General features: G+C 32.9%; 1 pseudogene; it reads left to right on the top strand.

Moving 5' to 3' along the window:
* Window positions 1-5633: 5633 nt before the first annotated feature.
* Window positions 5634-7933, top strand: LOC111627888 (annotated as a pseudogene).
* Window positions 7934-10021: the final 2088 nt, after the last annotated feature.

Below are 10021 nucleotides of genomic sequence, written 5' to 3'. Positions count from 1 at the left end.
CAATGTCTTGAAGTTGGTAAACATTATTAACATTTAATGTAGATTTACATATTATTTGACTCCCATTACGACATTACAGTTTTTTGTTATTGATTTATTTAACAGTTCAATAATTATTATTTAGCACATTGATCACAATAATAATAATTTGAATCCAGTGAATACAATCAATATAAAAATTTTAACCAGTTTTCGTTTATAGAGATGCTAGGATTTTTATTTATACTATTTTGATTTTTGATTATTTCTATACTTTCTTTGAATTTTCTTTTATATGTATCTTTTTCTCTGTGTAAAATATCTATATTATTTTTGTCTATATTACAATTATTTAAAAGGCAGTGTTCATGAAAAGCAGAATTTGGTCTACGATATTTCAAATCAGCTATATGTTCTTTCAATCTTACTTTAACTTTACGTTTAGTTTCACCTATATAAAATTTTTTATTTTCGCATGTACACGGAATTTTATAGACTACATTTTTACTTTCTTCTTTCTTTGTTATATTTGTTTTGTTAACTTGTTTTGCATTTAATCTGGAGATTAGCTTATCGTATGTCGGTACTAGTTTTACATTAATTTTTTTGACTTCTTTATTAACTTCTTCGTATAGACCTTTTATATATGGGAAACGAATGTATTTTATTTCGGCTTGTTTAGGATCTATTCTTATTGTTTTATCTGTTTTTTTATCTATTTCTTTTTCCCAAATATTAAGGATTCTGTTTGGGTATCCTGAAAGAATAAATTTTTTCTTTAGTGTATTTAAATGTTCGATTTGTTTAGTATTTATACTAGTTCTATTTTTGATTTTAGTGTATTCCATATTAAATATGTTTTGTTTTATATGAAGTGGTATGTTAGAATTATAGTTAACTGTGGTATTTATTGAGCACTGCTTTTTAAACGGTTCAAATTCGAGATTTGTATTATTTCTTTTAATTGTAATATCTAAATAATTTATGCTGTTGGTAATTTTATCTTCTTCTTCTATTTTAAATTGAATATTTTTATGGATATTATTTATTATTTTTCTGATTTTAGTAGTGTTAATTTCGACTTCATCATATATTATTAGGACATCGTCTACGTATCTTCTGTAAAACTTTATACCACTATAATTATAGAAGAACAACATAACAAATACAAATAGTAGAACAACAAAACATAAAACATCTGTCTAACTTAATACTAGGGAGGTTCCTCTTATATAGAAGTTGATAATTTGATTAGAATTAACAATAGTACTAGTAAATAATAACAATACAGATGAGTAACATGGAAAATACATGACTTATATCCTATCGCGAGACTAGGATCTATCTGTTCTACCAAAAGAGAGAGTTTTACAATCATTTATATTACCACACTAGAGGAGAGGTCCATATGGGCTTGAATTTGGAGGCTGGACGTCCTGGTGGGCTGGTCCTATGGCATGTTCTCTCTGAGGATAAACTGCCTTCCTATGGCAAGGTCTTGGGGAAGAACTGCCCCGAGTGTCGGCAACCTAGCCCTTTTATTATCCTTTTCTGCATCATCATTATTATCCGAAATGATGTGTCATTGGACCAGGTCGTGTGCAAAATTCTAAGATACGAGGCATGGAGGAAGGAAACAAAACATCCTTACTTCTGGTTAAAAGTGACATGACAGAGCAGATTCTGCCAGATGTTAAAGTTTATAACCTTATTAGGTTATGTTTTATTATTTATTCCTAATTTTATCATTTTTAAATATTTCTAAGTGAAATTAAAGTAAAATATTTATTTAAATAATATAAATTGATTTAAGAGGACCTTCAGATTATCACAATTACAAATTAGTACAATTTATTTTTATAATAAATTTAATAATTAAACGGAATATATTAAACTTATTATTAAAATAAAATTAATTTAATTAAGATTTATGATCAGAAAATTGATTTAATTTAAATTTGTGATCAGCATGTTTCATATTAGTAATTAAAAAATTAATTTTGTGATCAGTATGGCCCAAACTACTACTACTTCTATGTGAGAATTCAGACGCAGGTGTAAATTTTCACACTTTTCTGCGTCACATCGAAGTTGACTTTTATTGTCCGAAGAAGGGCAACCTTCCCACCAAGGGATCGCTCGATTGCAAGGTAATTGTGATGTTTACGTAAGTGACCAATTGGCAGCAAGAAACGTGTGAAGCTGTATAGAAGATAATACAAAAGGTCATCAGCGATGTTAAAACGAAATCCCGTGATCCTCCATAAGTCTGAGCAACCCGATGAGAAGTCGATCTAAATGACCAAAAAAGGCAATGAATTGTTAAGATGGAAGAAAAAATGATAAAGCTGGAGAACTGTCAAATTCAAGTTAACAACATATGCTGCAAAGACAGCTGCAGAGACAATTACGTCAGAAAAAGTCCCAGATATTTCCCATGCTAATTGGGTATAAAAAGAGGTCAAATTTTTTTCTCTAACAGACAGTCGAAGAACCCCTCCGAGCGAACATCTCTATGCAGAAATCTACAGTCAGAGAGCAACGGAGCATACACCCTCTACAGACATAGCTGAGCAGACATCAAGGGAAATTAGTTCTACACCACCATACAGCCCATCACTCCACATCGCCACTCAAAGGAACTTCGATTAGAAACTGCCGATCCCAGTTCGTCCTACCAACACCCTATACGAAGAGATCGCATCCTACGAGGTAAACCCTTGCCCGAATTTTGTCTCTCTCTTCCCAACGTGTCCCTCTTAGAGAGGTCTCACTCGATCTTTAGTTTAGGTTAGAACGTAGATATAGAATAGATTCTTTTATTATTTACGCGTGTGTTATTTATGTTTATTTTCTTTGATATGTATAATCTCTTATTTGTTTATTAAATGTATTATTTGTTTTATATATTTATTTATTTATTTACATTTAATTGAAAACTTCAGAGACATTGTGTTCCACGCTCTAATACAAAAAAATGATCCCCAATAAAATAATTACAAAATATAAAAGATATAACAAACATAAAATAAAAATTATAAATAAAGTAAAACAACAGTTACATTATATATTATATAAAATAGATTTACATTTATTTTTAAAAAAATTAAAATCACGATATAGGTAAGGTTCAACAGGCTGTATATGAGATGCTATACAGTAAAAAAAATCTTTGTGAAAAAGAAAGGTGAAAAAATGAGATGAAGAAGCATGATGTATTACGGGTTTTTACAGTAGAGATGCAGAGACCTATTCAGTAATTTAAGATTAGACCATTGAAATATTTAAAGCAGAAAATGCAGTCAAAATATTTTAAGCGATCAGAAAGATTTGGAAGACCAAGGCGAACTTTTGCCACATCGTGGTTGTCAGTAATGGGTAAATTGCAGAATTTGTGTATCAGAAAATAAACTTTATTTAACTCAGACTGTATTTTTTAAATCAGATAAGGGGTAGCCATGGCCCAGACAGGTAAACAATAATCGACTATTGATTGAAAATTAGTAAAGAACATTGTTCTGAGTACGGTCTTTAAAGAAATATTTTTGCAAAAATGCCAGATAAAGCCACGTCTAATTGAAAGTGATTTAATTAATGTAAGAGATATGATCATGGAATATTAATTTTTTATCAAATATGATACCAATGTCACGATGAGACTGGACGTAATTTATTTTAGAAGAGTCAATAAATATGGAATGGTCATTGGGATTGCGAAGTAGAGAAAAACACATAATGACAGTTTTATGGAGGTTGATTTTTAGATTATAACTGGGAAGATTAAAACGTAAAGAATTGACAGTGGTCTGGAAAGAAAAGGGATCATTGGATAGAATTTTGATGTCATCGGCATAGGCAATTACTTTACAGTGGGTGTTGATTAGTAATTTATCTATATAAGCTGAGAAAAAAAGCATGCTTAGTACAGATCCTCGAGGTATGGCACAGATAGGAGAGAAAGGGAAAAATGAAAGTCACTAATGTAAATCTTACATAGACGGGATAAATAGTAATTGTTCAACCAACAGTAAAAAGTGAGATCTAAATCAAAATAATCACTTAGAGTCTGATGTAGTAATTTCGGAATGATCGAGTCAAAGGCTTGAGAAATATCAATATGAATTATGTAGGTGGATTTTTTGTTCTCAAAATTTTGCAAAATAGTATAAGTTGTTTCAAGAAGGTTAGTAGTAGTAGACAGGTTACGAATGCAACAATGTTGATGAGGGAATAATCTGGAGGTAATTTGGGTATAGATTTTGTTATATAAGCAAATTTCAAAAATTTTTAACATGGCTGATAGGATAATTGTTGGTCTAGAGCAGTGGTTCCCAATTAGTGGTACGCGTACCCCTGGGGGTACGCGAAATTGCGTGAAGGGGTACGCGCGGCAATCTAAAATCAGTCGATTTGAAATTTAAATGCATGAGATGAAGCAATTAAAAAATAATGGGGACCATAAAAAATTCGGCAATTTACAACACGATGTCTAATGCACAAATTCGTTTATTTATAACTAAAAATATTCTCGAAATTTCATCAAAAAATGCATTTGTGACAATACTTAAATTCTTTTACGCAAGAAACTTAAAGTGTACAATTAACACAATTTGTGTTAATAAATTGTACAATTATCATTATCATCGTGTCAGCGAAGCGGCAATAAAATATTTACTACCATAATGTCAGCGAAGCGGCAATAAAATAAAATATTTACTACTATAATGTCAGCGAAGCGGCAATAAAATATTTACTACCATTTTGCACAACATACCTCTGCGAGATCTGATTTTCGGCCATGACAAACACGAAAACTAAACATCGTCATCGACTTCAACTCGAAGATGACTCGAGACTGAAGCTGACCAAAAAGCAACCAGATTTTACAAAGTTGTGCAAAGAAACTCGTGCACATTTTTCACATTAAAGTTACGTAACTTTATGTTATTTTCATTATTATTATAATTTTATTTTAAAGGTTATAAATGTAAAAAAACTTATTCTATCACTAGCTGTCTACCCACAGCTTCTCCCGCATTATATCGAATTTTCTCGTGGGAGTAAGATATTTTCTCGCAGTAAAATGTAGCCTATGTCCATATCCAACGTGTAAGCTATCTCTGTGCCAAATTTTATTAAAATCTGTTCAGCGGTTTAGACGTGAAAAGGTGACAGACAGACAGCATTATCTTTGAATTTATAATATTAGTATGAATTAATATGAATTTCTGCTATAAGAGGTACGCGTGTTTGAGCTCTTTCTTCAAGTGGTACGCAGGAAAAACTAATTGGGAACCACTGGTCTAAAGGAATTATCTTTTATGGGGAAAACCTTTATATTAGAGATTAATCATTAATTTGAAATGTGACTAGAGTTTATTAAACTTCTGAAGAGTTTGAAGAGAACAACAGCAGATATTGCCTTTAACTTTTTAAAGAATTGAGCAGGAATTAAGTCAGGACTATAATTCGAGTTCTTTAGGCTATCTATGGCAGACTTAACATCAAAAAAAAATAAAGGATTTATGTTTACATTGTTGAAAAAGTAGGGAATAAAACTTAGCTTTAGTTAAAATGCGAAAATATTTAGATTTAATATTTAATACAGTAGAGCCCCCTATAAAACTAGTTTTTATAATTAGGATTCCTATAAGATGGCAAAAAATTGCAACGGTATCCGTAAACAACGGTAAGAAAACTTCTATAATTACGTAAAACATCATCGCGCAGCCAAACTACTTTTTGCTGTCCAGCGCCACGCTACGGACAGTTTAGGCAGATAAATTGAGTTTATTATCGTCTGTACATAAAATTATACTAGCAGACCCCGCCATGCATTGTTGTAGCTCAAAATGTATCTATTATAAATGTATAACACTTCCCCCGTATGGGGGGAATTTTTTGAAAAATTTCTTTTTAGTGTACATTCTCTTGGCTGACTCTATTAAAATGCAATCAAAAACGCAAAAACCCTCATCTAAAATAGTAGGGGAGGGTGGGGATAAAAGGGACAAGGGATGAAAGGGACAGTCTCTATAACTTGCTGCTAAATTACTTATGGAGCTTCGTTATTTCACAGATAGATGACACTAGTAGTCCATAGTTTTCACACATTTATAGGGTCCAATACACTAGCGCCAGTGTTTGGAATTCCCGGATGAGCAGAAAACGCATGCAAAAGTAAGTTTTCTTCATTTTTTACATTTAGGGGTAAAATCTCAAATATAGTCATTGGATAATGTACTTGAATTGGGATAATTACTTTGAAACCTCTAGAATATGTTTATTTAATCGGTTTTAAATTATATTTCACTGTCAGAAAGTTAGGTTGTAGTTTTGGTTGCTTGAGGCCTGGGGGTTGAAAGGGACAGTAAAATAGGGGATGAATGGGACATGTCCCTTTCAACCCCATATTGACATGTTTTTGGCATGCTCTAATAGAAAAAAATGCCTCGAAAGTATAAGAAAAAGAAACAGAAAGAACGTGTGATGCCAGAAGTGATTCAAGGGGCAATAATTGAAGTTGTCAAAAAGAAGCATCAATCAGGACTACAGCCAGTACCCACGGAATTAAAAAATCGCATTTGGCAGATAAGATTCTTTCAAGATATAAAAAAGACAATGTAGTGTATTCACTGCATGTGGGTAACAGAAAAGTTTTTACTACAGAGCAGGAGGAGAATTAGCATTGTATTTAATGCAAGCATCAACAATGAATCACGGTTTAACAACACTGCAAACGAGGGAATTGGTTTTTCAATATGCAAAACTTGTACAATCAAATACAATTCCTAAAACCTGGTTTACTAATAACCAAGCTGGTTTAGATTGGTTGCAAGGCTTTATGACCAGGAATAAGAATTTGTCTGTAAGAACACCTGAAGCAACAAGTTTGGCCCGAAGTACAAGCTTTAATAAAACAAATGTCAGAAACTTTTTCAAAAATCTGGAAGATGTTATGAAGAAATATGAATTTTCTCCAGACAGAATATATAATTGTGATGAAACAGATTTCACTACTATTCACAAACCCCCAAATGTCATTTCTAGAAAAGGGGAAAAGCAAGTAGCCCAAGTGACTTCTGGTGAAAGGGGGCAGTTAGTTACTGTTCTTTGTTTCATAAATGCGATGGGAAATGCATTGCCCCCTGCATTTTTATTTCCAAGAGTTAATTTAAAAGATTTTATGCTGGCAGGAGCGTCTGCTCAAAGTCTCGGACTAGCCCATCAGAGTAGCTGGATGACAGCTGAAAATTTTTTAAAGTGTTTGCAACATTTCTCAAACTTTGCTGGGACATCTACAAGCAATAGCCATACAGTACTCCTAATTTTGGACAATCATGACAGCCACATTTTTATTGAATCAATAAAATTCGCCAAAGAAAACGGAATAGTGCTGCTAACTCTACCTCCACACACCAGCCAGCGACTGCAGCCACTGGATGTTGCTGTCTATGGAATGGTCCATAGACAGCAACATTCAGTGAAAAGCAGATACAATGTTGCTGCAAACAACTGGATGATCAATCATCCTGGCAAACCTATGACGATTTATGATGTCCCTGCTCTTGTTAGCGAGGCATTTAATGCATCTCTTACACGAAACAACATTTTATCAGGTTTTGCAAAGACTGGAATATACCCGTTCAATAGTGAAGTTTTCACAGATGATGACTTCCTGCAAGCTGAAGTTACTAATCGCCCTGATCCAGAAAATCCACCCACAGCCGTAACACAAATGGCATCTGCTTCCACTTCTGATGTGCCTACTACATCTTCTGTGCTCAAGACACTTCCTGTTTGTTTTCAAGCGTCTACAAGTGGAACAAGCGTTCTTTCACCTCAGTTGTCAAACCGTTCCCAAAAGCTTCTGCATGGAAAACAGCAAAATCTAACAGAAGAGGCTCAACAAGGATTCTTACTGATACTCCTGAAAAAGATAAAATCCAGCTAGCTTTCTAAGAAAAAGAGGCAAAGAAGCGAAAGAACGAGTCCAAAGAAAGGAGGACAAAATCTAAAAAGCAGCTGTTGCAACATATTCCAGAGAAAACTGAAAGTGAAAATGAAGGATCTGTAAGCAGCTTTTCCTCAAAGTCTGATGCAAAATCGAGTGAGGGATCTGATATCGAAAACAGTGTCAAACATATTCAGCCCAATGATTTCATTTTAGTCAGATTTGCAAAAAAAAAACTTCTGTTGTTTACTTCGTGGGAAAAGTTTTGAAGAAACTGAGCGATGAAGACTTGAAAGTCAAGTTTATGAAAAAAATATTAGGATGTTTCAAGTTTATATTTTCTGAAGAGGATGATATCAGTGATGTCACCATGGAAGATATAGTTTTAAAGCTACCCCATCCATCCCAAGCAGGAGGAACGGCAAGAGCAAGCAAATAGTTTATATTTCCAATTAATTTCACTTCATATCGGCTGGGATAGATTGCAAAAAACATTCTATTGACCAAAGAAAGACAGTTTAATTATGTGATAGCCTACTAATTGTGAAATTCTTTAGTTATTGATCGTTGTTTGAAAAGATTTGATATTCTTTCATTGTTTTAAAAGTATTAATAATCTTTAACTGTTTAAAATAAATGTGATGACACATAATTCATATTATTGAAAGTGTAACTTTTAAAAATTTTAGTCTCTAGCCTATCACTTATCAGTTACAATGAAATTTGAAAACATTGAGATAACTAATTCCAAGTTTTACATTAAAACGCAGGTAGTCCCTTTCATCCCCGAGTGTGTCCCTTTCAACCCAGACATGAGAATGAAAGGGACACTTGGAGAGGTCTTTAAAAATATGAACATGTTCAACTACCAATATAATAGGATAAATTCATAATATGGTCAGAACAAAGTAAGGGTTTAATGAATCTTTTGCACTAAAAATAAAACTGATTAAAAGTAAACTTTTCCAGTGAAAAATAAAAATATGAATTTTGTCCCTTTCATCCCCACCCTCTCCTATAATAGAAGCCGTGCTCAGTGTGAAGTAAGCCTTAAGCTTAGTTCACACTAAGCGCGATTCGCTAGTGAAAGCGAAAAACAGAGCGAATAACACGTCAGAAATGACGTCGTTTTCGGCAAATTTTACCATTTCGCGAATCGCTTCGAAATTCGGAACTGTCGAGCTTTTTCGCTAGGAAAAAAATTTTGCACCAATCGTATTCTTGCTAGTTATCACGTGGTTCTTGTTGTTTACAAGATGGCTACAGAAATTTTCTCATGCAACAGATCACATGTTGTAATTACGGATTTTAATATTTCTCTCATCCAACATCGTTTTATTTTTTACTTATTATTCTTTCTTAATAAATAAACAAATGTGGTTAACGACGGAATGTCGGAAGCGGCCATTTTGTTTTTCGAGATGATGTTTTCACTTGGTCGCAAATAATTGGCTGCTTAAAATTTGCAATCGCTTTTTGCTTTTGGTTGTAGGGTCAATTTCGCTAAGCGAATAAAAATCGCTTTTCGCTTTTCACATTCGCTTTCGCTATTCGCTCAGTGTGAACTAAGCTTTAATTCTGTTCATCTCACTCCAGTGGGGGGAATTTCGACATGTATATTATATAAAAGCACGTGCGTATTCGAATGCAGGTTTGTGTGAAAATTTCAAAGGAATCGGTATAAACAAACGAACATTACATTTTTATTTATATAGATAGATAGAAGATGATCTGGTTTAGTTTATCCTCACAGAAAAGAAAACTTAGGGCGTCATACTCGTAGCGCCATCTGTTGGACATAAAAGCCTTAGCCCTACACGATATCCATTGTAGTTTTATTTAATTAATAAAAAATCTGCAGGTTTGATTAGTGATAAATATTCGGTGGGTCATAGAGATGCTACAGTTAAAATTTGGTAATGATTGGTTTAGTAGTTTTCATGGTTAGTGGTCACAAACGAAAAATACTTTGTCTCTTTATATTGTAGTATAGATATAAATTATATATAAATTAGGTACTATATATATAATTATATATTAACTTAATTTATTGTAACTTTATTATAATTATATATATACTTTCNGTTT

Source organism: Centruroides sculpturatus, unplaced genomic scaffold (assembly GCF_000671375.1).
Source record: "Centruroides sculpturatus isolate CEXI.00-Female unplaced genomic scaffold, Cexi_2.0 scaffold335, whole genome shotgun sequence".
Lineage (NCBI taxonomy): Eukaryota > Metazoa > Arthropoda > Arachnida > Scorpiones > Buthidae > Centruroides > Centruroides sculpturatus.
This window is presented reverse-complemented; position numbering and strand designations above follow the sequence as displayed.